The sequence below is a fragment of the Phyllostomus discolor genome, chromosome 4 (assembly GCF_004126475.2).
Source record: "Phyllostomus discolor isolate MPI-MPIP mPhyDis1 chromosome 4, mPhyDis1.pri.v3, whole genome shotgun sequence".
In the NCBI taxonomy this organism is placed as follows: domain Eukaryota; kingdom Metazoa; phylum Chordata; class Mammalia; order Chiroptera; family Phyllostomidae; genus Phyllostomus; species Phyllostomus discolor.
The window spans coordinates 186,933,194-186,952,047 of NC_040906.2; the positions used below are offsets into that span (position 1 = coordinate 186,933,194).

General features: G+C 42.1%; 1 long non-coding RNA gene across 1 annotated transcript; it reads right to left on the reverse strand.

Annotated features, from left to right (window-relative positions):
- Window positions 1-311: 311 nt before the first annotated feature.
- Window positions 312-3,113, reverse strand: LOC118500339. Its single transcript, XR_004902907.1, has 3 exons — window positions 2,768-3,113; window positions 2,380-2,440; window positions 312-547 (listed from the first exon to the last, which is right to left on the reverse strand). It is a non-coding gene; the product is annotated as an uncharacterized LOC118500339 (long non-coding RNA).
- Window positions 3,114-18,854: the final 15,741 nt, after the last annotated feature.

Below are 18,854 nucleotides of genomic sequence, written 5' to 3' on the forward strand. Positions count from 1 at the left end.
CCTATCATTACTGTATATATATGTGTGTATGTGTGTATGTGTGTACTATGATCAGATTATGTTTGGCAGGCAATAGAATACAGGCATACCTCATTTTACTGCACTTCACTTGACTGCGCTTCATGGATGCTATATTTTTTACAAATTAAAGCCAAGACCCTCTGTCAGCAAAAAAGATATAACTTACTTTATCCAATGCTCCCTTTATTGTGGTGGTCTAGACTGAACCCACAATATCTCCGAGGAATGCTTTTACAGTAATTCAGCAAGGAGATCTAGGCTGAAGTTTTGGGCATCATTTATATCTGTGATGGTTGCAAGAAAAAGAAGTGCTAAATACAGAACTCTGGGAGCCCACAAAATAAAGTAAAAATACATCGGAGGGGCAGGTGGTAAATTGGGAGAAGTAACCAAAGGGAAAAGGGTTTTAGGAAAGAGGTGATGTACACTGTGCAGTACCAAGAGTTGCTGCAAGTTCTGAAGAGAGTTCGCTGGGTCTGCCATCAGGAAGTCACATATGCAAAGCTGTTTATGGAGGGGCAGAAACCTGGAAGCCACAGGTGGAGAGACAAATGAAAGTTGAGACCACAGAAGAAACATGTACATGATGATTTCTGCAGTTCTGCTTCCACCCGTTTTCCCCCACCCGCAAAGGCAGCGAGCTGAGGCAGCAGCTCTGAGACGAAAAGACAATGGAAGGATTCTGCAGGGGATTTTTTTAGCTTGTTTCCACACCTTCACCACCCTAACTTCACACGGCAACCAGAGTAACTTTCTAAAATACAAATATGGTGGTATCATTTACTTGTCTGAAACTCTTCACTGGTTCCCAACCACCGAATGGAAAAAATATGAAGTCTTTATTATTGGGAACCTAAAACTACATATGAAATGACCCCTTGCCATTCTTCACCTCCCCTTCTCCAGCCACACCTCTGCCCACATTCTGTGCTCTAGCCATGTGAAACTACTTGCAGCCCTCGGCTGTGCCAAACTCTCGCCTTTGTACCATTACACATACATCTCTCTTCTGAGAAATGCCCTTCCCTGTTCTACAAAAGTCTAAGCACACTTTGACACCAAATGCAATTGGTATCTTCTACCGAGAGCACTCTAACCTTGAGAGACAGTTAAATACTTCTCCTCTGTGCTCACATAGTGCCTTGATCCTCATACCTCCTAGCTCAGCCCTGATTTTTCACCCGGGGAGTATCTCCTGTGACCCTACCCACCCCCTACTGCACTGCTAGCTTTTTGGAGAACTAGGACTACATTCTCTTCATCTTTGTATTTCTGTTTTAAAAAGAGGAGGGAGGTGTCAGTCAAGAATGGTTCTAGGGTCAAAAAGACTCAAATTTAATTTCTTGTTCTGCCACTTACAAAATGTGCCTTGGGCAAGCTACTTAATACCACTAAAGCTTGTTTTTTGGTTTTGCCTGAAAAATTAAAATGGCACCTACTTTTGTAAGGAGAAATGGAATCAATGAAAAACAGAGTGATCAGCACAGTAGCTGGCACATTTTAGGTGCTCAATACAATTACTTTATGTCCATTATCACAGTATTAAAATAATTATGTGAAAAAGTACATTATGTGTTTACATCACTTACTATTTAGTATTTTTCATGCACAACTGATAAACATAAGTTAACATAGCAAATACATTACCTAACCAATCATCCTTAAATGTTAATGTACACTACAGCAAATAAATTACAGAATATTTGACTAGTAACATCAATGGCAAAATTTAAAGTCAGACTTAAGAGGGCATTCCCGAACCTCACATATGCCATTATTTTAAATCTTCTCCCTCACAACCCCTTTGACAGGTGCTGTTAAGAACGACTATATAGGAAAATTGACTGCATCATGTATAATCTCATTTCACTTTTTTCTGACCACCTGATTGTTGCCAATATATGACTCAAGCTCAAGAGGAAAACAGGCTGTGAGATTTGGAGAACTCACTCTTTAACGGAATTTCATACATAGCACAGGGGGGAAAGAGAAATAAAAGCCCTTTATACAAAATTAAATTAATAAATCAACAATAACCTACATAAACAAGATTGTAATATGGTTTTAAAATATCTTGGTATTCGAATTTATTTCAAATATATTTTTAAAATTTCCCATAGTCCTAATACGCAATCTTCTTCCTGAAAGCCCAAAACAGAAATCATTAATGCAACAGGTGAAACAACTGTTAGCATCCATTCCTCAAAAAGAAAAAGAAAAAGCCATAGACTCCCATCAGTAGATGCTTCACAGTAGAGATTCTTAGTCTACTTTTTTCCTATAGTTATACCTATCGAAAAGACCCTATTAATGTAATTCGACTTTTTTTCTTCTAAATGAAACGCATCGATCAATCACCTTTTCTCAGATGTAAATAAGAAGGCTTTCACAGGTTCACTATCAGCACCAGGTTGACATCCTAAAAGGAAATTAACGTACTTACTACGCATGTGATTTAAGCGTTTAACCCAGAATCAGGAGTAGGAAAGTCAAAGAGGCATTCACTCCTTCGTGACACCACGCTCAACACTCCGGATGCGAGGAGCCCAGGGAAGGGAGCGGAAAAGTACGTATATTTCCCAAAACCCACACCCGGTAGCTGGCGGCGCAGGCCCGGTCAGCCTGAGGGTGTTCGCCGCCCCTGAGCCCACGGACCCCAGCAGCTCCCACGCGGCCGCCGCCCCCGGGCGGGGCGGGCCGAGTGCGTGGGCCGGGCTTGGGACCAGCGCCGCTTCTGCGTACTCACAGGGAGGAGAGCGCAGGGCGGCCGACAGCCCGTCCCACTGGAGCCGACGCCGGGCTGGGCGAAGCAGCTTGCCAGCCCAGCAGGGGCGGGCTGGCAGCTCAGCGGCCACACACCCCAGGCTGCCGCCTGAAATCCAGGCTCCGGGAATCCGCCCCTCGCCGCATTGCGGCCAACTCTCCGCCCGCTGACGTCACACCTACTTAGGCCGCCGTTCCCTTGACAACCGATGCGGCCCTGCCGAGACTGCAGCCCCGCTCCGGCCCCCCTTGCGGCCCCACCCCCGGGCTGCGTGCGCTGGATCCCCGAGGTGCTGCCGAGCTGCGCCGGCGGAAGCGGCGCGCGCGCCCGAGGGCCCGCGGGTCCTCAGGCTACAGCCCTGCACGCGCTCCGGGGCCCCGCGCGCGCGCCGCATTCCTCGAGCGCGCGCGGTCCTAAAAGGGTGAAGCCTCGGCTCCTCCTGGAGCCAGAAGGGACCCCGAGAATGCTCGGGTGCCCCTAAATCTCGCCGAGAAAAAACACGTCTGCCTCAGAACTGTAGCCGGCGCTGGGAAAAACCGGACGGTACGAAGCGAGCGGGGAGGCTATCGTGGAACCAGCGAAAGATAAACATGAATGAAGGAAAGAAACAGACTCCTCGCGCCCACAAAAGGAAACATCCCTTTAAGCGCACGAAATGAGGAGTTGTACTAGAGACCCAATCTTAAGGAAAAAATTGCCCACGAGTCATTTGGTGCTAAATTATTTCAATATGTGTTTAAAGCAGAACAAAAAGAAAAATGTCTTTTTCTACGCCTAATGCTCCTCCCACTTCTTAACTTCTGCCACAGTCGCCATCTTTGGTCCTGAGTCACCAGGGCTGGAAAAATACCAGATCAATCACGCCTTCACTCTTCAATTCTCTGCCGTTGTAGTCATGCACTAGAACCTGTTGCTTCGTTTGTACAGTGAGACATTATGCGTATTTCCTCCGGGGCCAGGATTTCCATTCCCACTGGCATCGCCATGCCTTACAAAACATCTCATTTTGTTTCTCCAAATTCTGTGAGAAGGCAGAAGTATATACAATTCAGTATATACTGAACCTTTCCACTCAAAACCTTTCTGGGTTTCTATCTTGGTTTTTAAAGCTGCCAGTATCTTCTCAGTATTGTAGTTAAGATACTGGTAGCGAATCCCATACCCCTTACAACAAAGTCATGTCCAATCTACCTTTATAATATCCCCAGTGTAGCTTATTCATCCTTTTTCCTTTATTTTTCTTTTTCAACTATGTTTTATTGATTATGCTATTACAGTTGTCCCAATATTTCACCTTTTGCCCCCCTGCACCCAGCACCCCCCATTCTCTCAGGCAATCGCTCCACCATTGTTCATGTCCATGAACAGGTTCTTTGGCTATGCCATTTCCTACACTGTACTTTGCATCCCCATGGCTATTCTGTAACTACCTGTTTGTACTTCTTAGTCCCGTCACCTCTTCACCTATTGTCCTACATTCCCTTCCATCTGGCAACCATCAAAATGCTCTGTGCATGCATGATTCCATCTCTGTGCTTGTTTGTCTAGTTTGTTTTTTAGATTCAAGTGATATATTTGTATTTATTGCCATGTTATTGTTCATAATTTTGACATTCATCTCTTTCTTAAGTCCCTTGGACATTTTATATAATATTGTTTTGGTGATGAACTCTTTACTTTTTACACATCTGGGAAGCACTTTAGCTGCCATTTGAGTCTAAATGGTAGGTTTGCTGGGTAGAGGAATCTTGGCTGTATGTCCCTGCTTTTCATAGCTTGCAATATTTCTTAGCAACTCCTACTAGCCTGCAAAGTGTCTTTTGAGAAATCAGCTGACCATCTTATGGGAACTCCCCTGTAGGTAACAAACTGCTTCTCATTTGCTGTTCTTAAGATTCTCTCTTTATCTTTAACCTTTGGCATTTTAATTATGATGTGTTTTGGAGTGGGCCTCTTTGCATCCATCTTGTTTGGGACTGTCTGTGCTTCCTGTACTTGCATGTCTATTTCCTTCACCAAGTTAGGGAAGTTTTCTTTCATTATTTTTTCAAACAGATTTCCAATTTCTTGGTCTTTCTCTTCTCCTTCCAGCACCCCTGTGATGCAAATGTTGGAATGCTTGAAGTTGTCCCTGAGGCTTATGCTAGCCTCAGGGTTTGTTTTGTTTGTTTGTTTCTTTTTCCTTCTTATTCTGATTGGTTGTTTTTTGGTTCCTGATGTTCCAAATCATTGATTCAATTCTTGGCTTCATCCACTGTACTGTTGTTTCCCTGTAAATTGTTCTTTATTTAAGTTAGTGAATCCTTCATTTCTGACAGGATCTTTTTTATACTATTGAGGTCCTCACTATGTTCTTTGAGCATCCTTATAACCAGTGTTTTGAAACTCTACATCTGATAGATTGCTTGTCTCCATTTTGTTTAGCTCTTTTCCTGGAATTTGATCTGCTCTTTCATTTGGGCCATGTTTCTTTGTCTCCTTGTTTTGGCAGCCTCCCTGTGTTTGTCTCTGTGTGTTAGGTAGATCTGCTGTGACCCCCTGCCTTGTTAGTGGGGCCTAATGTAGTAGATTTCCTGTAGAGTCCAGTGGCACAGCCTCCTCTATCACCCAAGCTGGGTAATTGAGTGCACTCTCCTCTTGTAGTTGAGCTTTGGTTGCTGTTGGCAAGTCAATGGGAGGGATTTACTCAGGCCAGTCATCTGCAAGGACAGACTGTGACCACTGACTACCCACCTGTGTGCCCTTTGTGGAGGGTCAGCTGTGTAGGGGCAGGGTGGTGGTACTCTGATGTGGTCTCCAGTTGTCCACTGGGTGTGCAGACTGGGTTTTCTGGGTGGCATAGACCAAAGTCAGCCTCCACCTGTGTTCTGCTCAGGGAACCCTGCCTGAGCTATAAAGCAATCTGAGGTAGTGTAGCTGCCACTTGTGCTGGGCTTGGAGATCCCCAGGTAAAGCTAAGCTGTGAACCTAGGCTGGCTGCTGCTAGTGCCAGGCCTGGGGCTACTTAGCACCAGGGTATGGGGTCTTGGAGCTTACCTGAAGCTGGCAGTTACTTGTTTAATAGGATTTAGGAAGTTGTGAAGCATGACCCAAGATCAGCCATTCATATGGAAAAGTTACATCGTGGTTTACAGTTTGGCTGGGCCCATAGGTTTGATGGGACTGAGTCTCTGGGGGTCTCCAGGGTGGAGCAAACAGTGTTAGCCATGTTGATGGAGTCTCAGATATGGCAACTGCCTGTTGACTCTGGATTTTTGGAGAGAGGGCTCAGAAAAGAGCAGTGGATTCTGCCTGCCTTTCTGCCTGGAAGAAAGCTGTTCCCCAGCTCTCACCACAATGCCAGATACTTTAGTTCCTCCCTGCATGCCACTGGTGCCCTTCAGGTTGCTACCCCGGTGCTGGAACTCAGAGGCAGTGAGTCTGAGTAAGTCCTAGTGTGGGTTCTTTAAGGGGAACTGCTTGGGACTTTAGCATTTTCATCCACCAACTCAATCCCTACCGACTCAATCCCTGCTGGTTTTTGCAACCAGAAGGCAAGGGGATTTATATTCCTGGCTCTAGAACCCTGGGCTTGGGGGCCTTGGAGGGCAGGTGGCCTGGGACTCCTCGATCCTGAGATATCCCTCCTGAATTTATATCCAGCAAGCAAAGATATGGGACCAGCCTGTTCCATAGCCACATGTCCCTGCCCCTCCTACCAGTCTGGATGGATGTGGTTATTAATTCCATAGTTGTCAGACTTCCATTCAACTTAATCTTTGACGGTTCTGAGTGATAGTTGTTCTATATTTTAGTTGTAATTCTGACGTGATTGTGCAAGGACAGGAGCCGTGTTTACCTGTGCTGCCATCTTGACAGGAAGTAGCCTGTCCACCTAAACACTCACCACCTAATGCCAGCCTTCATGGCTTCTCACAGGGGTTATTTCAGAGGTCCTCAACCCTGTCTCGAGTTTTGACCTCTGAATACCATTCTCCACATTGCTAACCAGAATGACCTCACTAAAAATGTAAATCTGATAATGCCAGTCTCCTAAACATTCTTCAAAGATGATCTGTAGGAGAAAACTCTAGTTATTTTGTCTAGGATACAGGACGCTCCATCTCTCTGACTGGTTCCATTTTTCACTGTCTCATTTCAGCTTTATGCTTTAGCAATACTGAAATAGTACACTGCAACAATCTGTACCTTTTCATGCCCTAGTTCTTACACACATTGTCCCCTTTCCCTGAAAATTCCTTACAAACTTCTACTTCTGCATGTCTTAGCCCAAATGTTGTGATCCTTTGAATATTAACCAGTTTGACTAATTCCTGTAAACACTCCTGCTATGTATGTCCTGTTATACTTGGGACACTCATTCTATAAAATATTTTACTTTGCATTGTACTTTAATTTTCTAGCCTCAGCATTAACCATGGTGTACTTCATGAACATTTTCATGAATGAGTAATGGTAACGTATTACAGGGGGTGAACAAATGTAGGTTTACAGTTGCGAGTACATAACACCGAGTTTATTCTTGTATTATTATTTATTAATTATTGTGTATTTTGTATTACAACTGTAAGCCTACATTTGCCCACCCCTGTATTGAGCTCCCTCTAGGAACTAGGTATTATAGGTATTTGATATGCTTTTCACTTGTCCTTACAACTGTGATGTAAGTACCTCCTTTTTTTTTTTAATGATTTTATTTATTTATTTTTAGAGAGGGAAGGGAGGGAGATAAATAGATAGCTAGAGAGAGAGAGAGAGAGAGAGAGAGAGAGAGAGAGAGAGAGAGAGAAACATCAATGTGCGGTTGCTGAGGATCATGACCTGCAACCCAGGCATGTACCCTGGCTGGGAATCGAACCTGTGACACTTTGATTCGCAGCCCGCGCTCAATCCACTGAGCTATGCCAGCCAGGGCTTTAAGTACCTCCTTTTATGAAAAGAGGTTACGACTCTGGCTGGGCATTCTTAGTCAGGTATTATTTTCATAACACATTTCCCAGTTTATGAGACTGGCTGATATGTACACCTGTTATCATCTCTTGCATGGATCTTTGCAATAACTTGAAGAGTTGAAGTTGGGCTGGGGGTGAGGGTGGCAGGGAATGTTTCATAGCAGAAATAACATTTAAAAAATATATAGTTGTCCCAGTTGGGAAGGGTTTCTGGGTAGAAAAAGATGAGGTACAGTGCTGACTAAAAGAAAGCTTGACATAATCCAGGAACTGAAGTCAATTCAGCATGATGAAAAGTCAAGAATGAGACTGGAGACTTTGGGAGAAAGTAAGACAAGAGAGGCAAGCAAGTTATGAAGGGGCCTAGAAACTATTATTGGGTCCATGAAGTACCATTAAAGGGTTTTAATGATGCAGTAAAATGGTCAAATTTTCATTTCAGAAAGAAGCTCTGGCTGCAGTGTGGAAAGTGGATGGGGAGAAAACAAACCTAGATACAGGGATATGAGGTATGATGATGTTTTTGTACGTCCTGTAAGAGAAGTCCAAGATCAAGGTGTTGGCAGGGTCGATTTCTTCTGAGGCCTCTCTCCTTGGCTTTTAGATGGCTGCCTTCTCCCTCTGTCTTCCCGTAGTCTCCCCTCTGTACTTGTCTGTGTCCTAATCTCTTCTTAGAAGGATGTCGGTGTTACTGGATTAGGGCCCGTCTAATGACCTAAGTTTAGCTTAATTGCATCTTTAAAGACAGTATCTCCAAATGCAGTCACATTCTGAAGTACTACAGGTTAGAATCTCAACATATGAATTTTGGGGGGACAAGAACTCAGCCCATAACACTGCTGGAGTAGGATTCTGAAGGCAAAACAGATTGTAACAAATGGTTCCTGTTTTGATTCTCATTCAGCACAAACCAGCTATATAAAGACACGTAGGCAATCAGATTTTTCAATATGGGCTGTGTATTAGATATTAAGGAATCTTTGCTAATTTCTTAATAGATGAAATAATGGTATTGTGGTTATGTAAGAATATGACTTTTTAAAGTACACAGAATTGATTGGGAAGATGTCTGAGATTTGCTTTAAAATATTCCACCCCCCCTCCAATAAAAATATATTGCGGAAAGATGACGCGTGTATACCTAAAATTTGGTGGTTGTCGAAGCTGGATGATAGATACCTAGTATTTTATTATATTTTTTTCTTTGTGTGTTTAGAAATTTTCATAATAAACAGGAATAATACAAGTAGGAAAATTCATGAAGGATATAGCACCAGGAAAAAAAGAAAAAGTACTCAGTGACAAAGAGAATCTCAACCAGCTTTTGTGGTAAACTTCTTTTCAGTCTGTTTTTTTATGCATATTCTAAAATTAGTCCCACCATATGTAAGATGTTTATTTCTGCTTTCTTGAATTAACATTGTTATAATTTTATTTCCATGCTATTATGTATGCCATATAAACTTCATTAAAAATTCTAACTTTGTTAATAATGTTCATATGTGCTCATAGTAAAAATTTCAACAACCATCCAGATGTTATAACATAGAACTGAAATCCTACCATATGTTCATCATCAATGAGTATTTTATACATCCTTCCAGACTTCTTTTTATGTATATATTCTAAACAAACTAAATTATAAAGACAATTTCGTGCTATACTTTTTGTTCTACCACCTTTTATTGTCTTTGTCAAGTGTTACTATCCTAGGAGGCTCTTTATGTTAGTGGTTATCTACCTTATTTTAATGGCTCCATACTATAGCACTTCTATTCCAGAGTTTCTTTATCAGTTACAATGAAAATGCCAAAAGGTGATATGGTTGGATTTTTTTAAATTAAGAGAGCTTTCATGTAAGTCTCTCATATTATTGTTAAATTTATTCATCAGTATTTTATATAATTGTGGTGCCATTAGGAATGCAGTAACTTCTCTTATTGTATACTTTCTAACTGTTGATTGTACATTTTCCTGCCTTTCCTCTTTCTAAGTCTCCTCTGCTAGTTTCTGCTAATCTCTTTGGCCTCTGGGTATTGGAGTATCCCAGAGCTAACTGTCTGGACCTCTTCTCATTCTGTTCTTACGCAGTTGGTGATCTCTTCCAGGCTCTATATCCCATTGTCCTACAGGCCACTCCCAAAGTCACTCCCCAGCCCATTCTTCTTTCCTGAACTTCAGACTGAACTTCAACTGCATGTCTCAAAGTTAGCTTTTCTGACACTGAACTCCTAATCTTGGCCTCTCAGACAAACCCCACTTGAAGCTTTATCTCACATAGTTACAGTTCCATTATTCTAGCTACTTAAGCCAAACAACAAACACCTTTCACCTTTTCCGAGAAAGGAATAACCTTTCACCTTTCTCCTTTTCTTACACTTCATGTACAACCTATCAGATCAGTCTAGATTTGAACCCATATCCCATGCAAGAGAGGCTATGTTTATAATTCGGAGGTGAAGTTTTTTTTTGTTTTTACTTTTTTTCTACCAAACCTTTAGCCCAGATAGACAAGCCTCCTTGCATCTTTTTGCTGGTGTAGTCTTTCGAAAGTTCCAGTTCTACAGGAACATCTCAGTTCCTACACTGAACAAGGCCTCACATATTGTGTTGGGAGGCATTGCGTTCTAAGACTACGTTTAGGGTGTCAGCAAATGCCCCGAGGGGCAGGAATGCCTTCGGTGCCTGCTCATCACCCTTGTTTAAGTTCTCTCTTGTCTTGGGGCCCCTGGATATTTCTTTTACTTTTCAGCGAGCTCAGTGATGCAGTTTAGTCAGCATTTCTCACTGATTTGCAGAAAAAAGCTATTTTCTGCACAGTATCTCTGGCACACTGCATAAAAAGGAATTTCCTTTCTTTCAGTTCTTAATTGAAATACAATGTTGCAGGGAATTTTATAAGTCAATAATAATTGCCTTCTCATTCAAAGTTAGCAGATGACTTACTGAAACAATTGAGTCTTCCTTACAAACTTTCTGTGGGATGACATGCTAAGTTAAGATATGGTAACTCAAACCTATAGATATGGGTTGAGTCCCATAGATATGGGTTGAGAATTCACTGAGCTTCCCACAGTGTATAAATCTATAGATTTGTTGTTTACATGAATACCATTTTATTAGGAAAATGTTTTGATTTAGGTTTGTGAAAGTTCCATAAAAAAACAGAAACTGTTGTGGAGACTAAGGAAGGAATTAAAAAACAAAATCCTGTCAACTATGCTCATTCTAGATCTCTAAAGCAATGACCACTAGATGGCAGCATATCAATACAGTATATCACTCTGCGTGCCAGAAGATCCCAGTTTAACTGTTGGGCCTTCTTATTACATCTTATTATGTACCCATGTGTTCTCCAAATGATTACTAATGTTTAATTTACCAGTTTGAATTTGCATTAGTGCCTGAGAGGCATTAAACTCCAAGGCTGAAAAATAGCTTCCAGATTAGTAAATACAGTACAGAATGGTGCCCCTAGTCTACAGAGCACTCCCAAGAACCTAGAGCCCTTTCCTTTCACTGAAAACGACTCTGCCCAACTCATCTGTCACCTGGGATGAGAGTCCCCATGGTTGAACAAAAGGCACATTTCAGACACTCGTTCCTGTTCCTGGGTTGTAAGGCCTTTTGTGGCTGCTAATGCTTCAATATTTTTCATATGGTTCAAATTGTTTGCATTTACTAGATTAAGAGTCAGCTGCATCTCTCCTATGAAGTGTGAAAACAGGGGCTTCCCAGACCCTGCTGTCAGTGACTACCAAGCCTACTTCTCTGAGGGACAGAGGTTAGATTTCTCTACCACAAGTGAGAAGGGACTTTCCTCGTTTTCACACGGAAGATGACCTTTATATAGTTAATATTTACAAATAAAACTCCCTAATTGTGTGTATAATTTAGCTTCAGGACTTCATTTTTTTCTCTCCTCACCTGAGATAATTTAAAATTCTGTCTTTTAAAATGTTTAGGATAAATTATTACTAACGTAAGGCATTAATACTTACTTATAAAGGAAAATGACAAATCCATGGCGCACCCTGTCCTTCCCAAGTGCTACTATTGAGTGTAATTGGCTTTAAACAGTCTCTGTGTGTTTCTTCTGGTGATTACCTCTGTTAAAGAGAAAACCACAGGCCCGAAATGATGTCACTTGTGCCAAAGCCCTTAATACCAAATCTAGATTTAATATCTGACCTAATTGCTATTTTGAACTTTCTTAGAAATATCATCTTAATCGAGTAGTCCGGAGTTTTCTGGTCAAGCACCACCAGTAAGGTAATTAGTCATTTGGGCTGTTTCCATCCCGCACAGAGAGAGGCAATCTGCTAGATAAAAAAACCTTGCCTCCCTTCTCTCCCCGCTAAAGATGCAGAAGATGTCCAGGGCTAAAAATAATCTGGTTTGTTCTTTTGTTAATAGCTCCTTTGCTCCACCCCTTCTTCCTATAAAAACTCTCCATTTTGTACAGCCCCTCAGAGGGCCCTTCTACTTGCATGTTGGGATAAATCACAGCTCATGAATCACCTAATGAAGTCAATTAGATGTCCAAATTTACTCAGTTGAACTTTGTTTTTTAATACCTGCCCACCTCTTATTGCCATTTCTTAATCACCAGTAAAATATCGTGTTAGTTTACTGCTAAGTGAAATGATTTAACTCATTTGCATGGCCTTCTACCTTCCATACCCATCTCTTCCCAGTAAAGTCCTATAAGGAGGCAATAGAGTCTTACAAACAAGAGCACACTCTCCGGAACCCCACGTCTGTGTTTACTAGCTGTGTGACCTTAGAAGACAAGTTACTCAATCCGTCTGCACCCTTTTCATAATTTGTAAAATGGTGATAGTAATAGTCCATTCCTTAGAGGGTAAGCATGAAGATAAGTGGGTCAACATATTTAAAGCACTAAACAAGTATAGCATTTACTTTAGTTAATTCCCCTTTTGGTTATGTTGTAAGTGTAGATAATATACTTACCCCTTTGTTTCTGATCACCCGTATATTGCATCTCATGTCACCCCACTTTTTAAGGGGAAGATACTGGCAACTGCACACTTCCCTTTCACTCTCCCCCTTTCCACACCTCAATCTCACCCCCTATATTTTCCATCTCTCAACTGAAGGTTCCCTTTTCTGGGAAATTTTCTCAACTTTTTCTTCTAATCAGCCATTGAAAATTTTACTTCAGCAATCTGACAGTTTTACCTGATGTCTACTGTTTATTTCTACAGAAATTTACAGATTCAAAATTGTATTGACGGTTGTGTTATTCAGGGTCTGTCTGGTCAGGGGCAAAAATTACCACCAGTCACTTGAATACAGAAAATAATTGTGAACTAAGTAAAAGATGTAATAGCTGCTAACAAGGGTAAAAGACAACTCTAAGGTACACAGAGGTAGTAACCTCTGAGACAAGGGAGACTGAATAGGAAGGAGCTCCGCACCTCCCAAGGTGGGGTTGCCCCAGGCAGAGATTCCAAGGCCTGAGGAGTGGGAGGGGTTATCTTGCTGCTGAAGTAAACACTGGCAGGACCCATGCTGGGCCAGGCAAGAAAAACAACCCTAGAGCAGAAAGGGCCTCCTCCCCTTCCAAACTTACAGTGCCCTCTCAGGGTCTTCTGTCCGCGGAGCCTACGTCTAGCCAGCCCGCGAAGTTCACGACAGAGTCCACTGCCAGTAACATGAACAAAGAAAAAAGGAATGAGTTTGAGCCGAGGAGCAATACATTAATAACTGGCATAACTCTCAGTTTGCTCAATACATAGGCCGCCTTCCTTTCCTTGGTTCTCTCTTGTTCCTTGAATAATTTCAGCTTTCCTTGTGGATTTTTCTTTATTCCTGTTTATTTCTGGCCTCCCTATAGTTCTGGAGCCTTTTAAAAATGTCTGGAGTTCCTTTCTTATTTGCTGTTTGTTAACCATAAGGCAATGAAAAGTTGATTCAGAGCTCCAGGGTTGTGGGCGGGGTTGCCAGTGGGTCAGCTTTGCTTGAGGGTGTTTCCCTGGGGAAAAGTTGCCCCGCCCCAGCTGCCCTGCTCGTCTGGGCGGTGCAGTTTCTATAGAGAAAAATCTTCCGATTTTTTTTTTTGCTGGAGTGAAAAACGCCTGATTCCTGGGCATTCTACTTGTTGGGATGAGGGAGTGGTAAGAAGAACGGTTAGAACTTACTCACTCTCAATTAATTCCTCCAATTTTAACTCTGCATTTCACTCCCTGCTTCCAATTGGTATTTTCCGTGCTTCGCTGTATTTCTGCAAGGCCAGTTTTCTCAGCTTCTTTAGAAGCCACTTGCATTAATTTCTTGTGGCTTCCACAATAAATTAACACAAACTTGGTAGCTTAAAACAACATACATTTATTTTTTCACAGTTCTAGAAGCCAAAAGCCCAAAATCAAGGTGTTGGCTGGAGCCTCTGAGGAAAATACGTTCCTTGCCTTGTCCAGCTTCTGGTGGCTGTTGGCAGTCCTTAGCTTGTAACGCTATCGCTCCAATCTCTGCCAGTCTTCACAGGGTCTTCTCTCCTGTCTGTGTAATCTTCCTCTGCCTCACTTTTAAAAGGATGCTTGTCACTGGATTTAGGTAGGACCTACCCAGGAAATCCAGGATGATCTTATCAAGGATTCTTAATCACATCTGCAAAGATTTTCTCTTTTTTTAAATTGTTGTTCAATTACAGTTGTTCCCATTTTCCCCCATTACTCTCCCCAGCCCTGCCCATCCCCCACCTCCCACATTCAAATCAAGGAATGTATAAAGGACCCATGGACAAAGGCAAAGGGGGGAGAGGAAGTGGAGGAGGTGGAGGATTGAATGTGGGAAGATTCTTTTTCCAAACAAGGTAACATTCACAGGTTCTTGGGATTAGGATGCAGACATATCTTTTTGGGGACCACCATTCATCTAACTGCTACTCTCTTTAAGAATTTTGATGAATTTCTTGTCTACTTATGTTCTACTTTCTGTCTTTATTGATTTTGTATATATATCCATATGTATACTATATATTACATATATGTGCTTGTATATATATATATGTATGTGGGGGGTTCTTTATAACCACTTACTGGGTTATTAAGAAGAAGAGGAGTTAAATGTATGTGGTCAATCCACAATCTTGACTTGGACATATGTAATTAATATTGGAAGAACTTTTACTAGGCAGTCTCTGAATAAAATCAAATTAAGCTAAAGAAAAGTACAGAACAAATAAGGCAAGTCATGTAAAAGAGTTTTAATCGAAAGTCACCTCTGATTTTATCGTACTTTTTAAAATTGAATTTATTAGGGTGACATTCGTTCACAAAACCATACAGGTTTCCAGTGTACAATTCAACAAAACATCCTCTGCACACTGTGTCCTGCACCCATCGCCCGAGGCAAAGTCTCTTTCTGTCCCAAGTTGTCCCCCCTTTGCCCACTTCTACCTACCCTCACCCCCTTTCCCTCTGGCTGTCATTACGGAAGACCCCGAATAGCCTCAGCAATCTTGAGAAAGAAGAACAAAGTTGGAGATATCACAACACCTGATGTCCAGTGTTTATTTTTATAGGATTTTACAGATTCAAAGTTTTATTGACTATTGTGCTACTCAGGGTCTGGTAAGGAACAAAAATGACCACGTCAGTAATTTGAATAGAGAAAATAATTGTGACCTAAGTAAAATATGTACTAAAATGGGTCCTCCCAGAACTGTCATGGCCATTTGGGGAGGTGGATCCCAAAACCGTAATGCAAGTTTGTTATCAAGACATTACAATGGCCCCGTTGGCCACTTTTAGGTCAGTGTTGATGTTGAATCTGGTTGAGGCTGGTTTTGTTTGTCCCAAACACAGAAAATTGGGGAGGGGGCAGCAGAGGGGCAGGTGATCAGTGAAGGTGATACCTGCAATGTTCCAGTCAGGATGGAAAAAGGAAGGGGTAAAGCTTGAGGTCTTTGTTCTCTGTTTTAATTTTCCTGCCTCAATCTGACCACAGTAGCTAGTGATGGATGGAGATACAGTGTTTGAACTTAGGAAGTCAGATTCCAGAACCTGGCTTCTTAATCATTGCACAATGTCAGTGCCCGGCAAATAGTTTTAGAAATGTTATCTGTTATTACATGATTTGGTGTCCATTTTATCTGCAAATACCCATTCCGTTCTCTTCATATCCACTCGTCATGTGTTATGTGGATGATGCAGAAGCCCCTGGGAGCGGAAGGTCTCAATATTCTTCAATTTATCCTCACAATTTTCCAAGGTGTTTTAGCATGTTATTCTTCCGCTCAGAATTTTTCAATGGCTTGCCTCAACTACCTGGTACTTGCAGCCTACAATGAGCCTTCCTAGTCCCATGATTCTTCTTTCACCGACTTCAGAGAAACACTACATTGTATATCGTTCCTGGAAGATGTCAGTTTATCACATGTTTAAAGGAGGGGAAAACCATATTCTCTCATAACTTTGCATATTATATTGTCTGGCTGGAATCCTATTACTTGCCTTGTCCTCCTGACAAACTCCTCTTTCTCTTTCAAATCTTCCTGCAAAATGCCACCTCTCTCTCCTGACTCCCCAGGATGGACAGGAATACTGATACTACGCTCTAATACATTTGAACAGTCATACCACCTTGCATTTCTATATGTAATAAATTCCAGCATTTCTAATCTGGAATTTATGATCAGTACTATGTTAGTTTTGGCTGCCATAACAACAACAACAACAACAACAAAAACAGACGCTGAGTGATTTATAAACAACATACATTTCTTTTTCATTGCCTGGGGGCTGTAATTGCAAGATCAAGGCACTGGCAGATTTCCTGCCTGGCGAGGTCCAGGCTCCTGGTTGCAGACTGCCATCTTCTTGCCGTGTTCACAGTACAGAACAGGGCAAGAAAGGTCTCTGGGCCTTTTTATCAGGGCGATAACACAATTAACCACCACAAGTTCACCACACGTTAACTTGATACCCACATGCTCTCCTTAAACCATACTTCCTCACCACATGAAGACAATAACAAGGTCATAATTTCACTTTGGATGATACAACTATCCTTCTGAGACTTAAGTCTAGGTATGGGTCTAGACGTAATGAGGGATGGTAGTGGTTGTTCCTGAGAAAAATAAATGTAGTCTTGCAAGATAACTCCCTCAGGGGAGGCCATTACAGTTTCCTCGGGCCACGCAGGGTTAACCCCTCACGCTGAGGTGGAGAGGCCGTAGAAAGGCTGCTTTCCCCAGCAAAGAACACTCATCAGCACTGAGGGGCCCAATGTCCCCAGTGTCGTCAGAGTCTTTGCACATATTCCCACTCCAACGTTCAGGAGCCCAGTCCTTCCCAACCAATGCCCAGGGTGGCTTTAACAGACACCCTGCGAAGCTGGCGGTTCAGCTTGCGTTATAATTTGTCCAGTGGCAGAATGAGGTTCTGGCTTGACTTCCAGCAATGTTAGCCCTGTAGCTTCAGGAGGAGAAAAGAGTCTCCTCCAGGGCACACATAGAAGCTGTTAGGTCATTTTTGTGACACTTAGCATTTCCTTAATATGGTCTTTAATTTGACCAATACTTGTCGAATGCTATGTGCCAGCTGGGCACGTGATACGCTTCAGTGAACAAAAAGACAAAGATCCCTTTTGTGGAGCTGACATTGTAGTATATAAGTGAATGGTCAATTTCAATATAGTTTTGAGTTTATTTAAGTTTATTTCAAAGTGAAAACTTAATGCCTCAAACTGACAGCTCTCGCATAGCCATGCCCAACTAGCAGTTACTACATGACATCAACATATAGACACAACACCATCAAGTTGTTACTCAGAAGAGACTTAAGTTGGGCAGGATGTCAGGAGTTCCATTCCAGTCAATAAACAGCGTCTGGAATTCATCTACTGCCCTAAGCCTACTGTTGAGTGAGCCTGGGTAAACATCTATGTGGCCACTGATATTAAGCTCCTTGGTCCCAACCCCAGCCCTACTAGGCACCTAGACTCTTGCCTCTGTTCGGTATTTGCACTTCATCCTCTGCTGTTACTAGGTTCCAGTCCTGAGCCCCAGCCAAACCATCTAGGCCTTGGCAGCTCACTAGTGTTGCCAGCCCCTTCTCTCTGGGGGATCTGGATTCTTTCCCAGTGTTCCCCCTCTGTAGCCCACTGGCTAAGACCCTCTCACAACCCAGACAACCTCTCCCCCTCCAAATATACAACTGTCATCCGTGGGATAATAACATTTCTCACATAACCCATTTCTGGTGCTATGCCTCCCTCCCTGGCATATTTGAGATGATGACTATCAGCAGTAAGCTGAACTGGACCCAAGCTTGGTGTATCCCCTTAGAAGCTGCATTTGGGTGCAGCTCTAGCCATTAGGCTGGCCCTGACCCTGCCAGTCTTGGCTTACTTCCCTTCCCACAGGTCAAAGTCAGGGGTTTCTTCTGGGTTGCTGCCAAGGTCAATTAGATCATGATACAAAGGAGTAAGAATTCTCAGCATTCTGTCGAGTCTCCTTTCCAAATAGCTTTTTAGGTTTTAGTGCGTCTTAATTATACTTACAAGTAACATTCTATCCTTCCTGTAGCACATTAGGTCTCCTGCAAAATAATCATTTTAAAAAGTTGTCTAAGATTCAGATATTGCACTAAGTGTTTATGGTTTTTTGCAAGCAATATGGTCCTAGTCCAACATATTGTGCAGAATACAGATCAGTGTTTCTTCTAACTTCAACAGCGATAAATATTTATTAAGCCTCCACTGTGTTCATGGCACCATACCAGGTGCTGCTGTAACTATTTTTTCTTCCCAGGAAAAATAAATTCAAATATGGAATAAGAAGCCCAAATTCATGAAACTGGACTGACTTTGCTTCTTAAAAATTCAGTATGCTACAGCTGTGTGCTTAAACCTGACTGAAACAGGATGATGAAATAAAACATTATTATGGTTGGGAATATTATACCATCTGAACAAACAGCCAAAGTGAAAACGGTCTCTAAAAACCATAGCATTGTGAAGACAGTAATTAAGTCATGCATCTCTCAGCTATTCTGTGACATAGTCAATTCAGAGTCTCTTACCATTAATCTTGAAGACATTTAAAGGTGCTTTCTTTTCCTACTCTTTTCCTATATGTAAACCTTATTTGC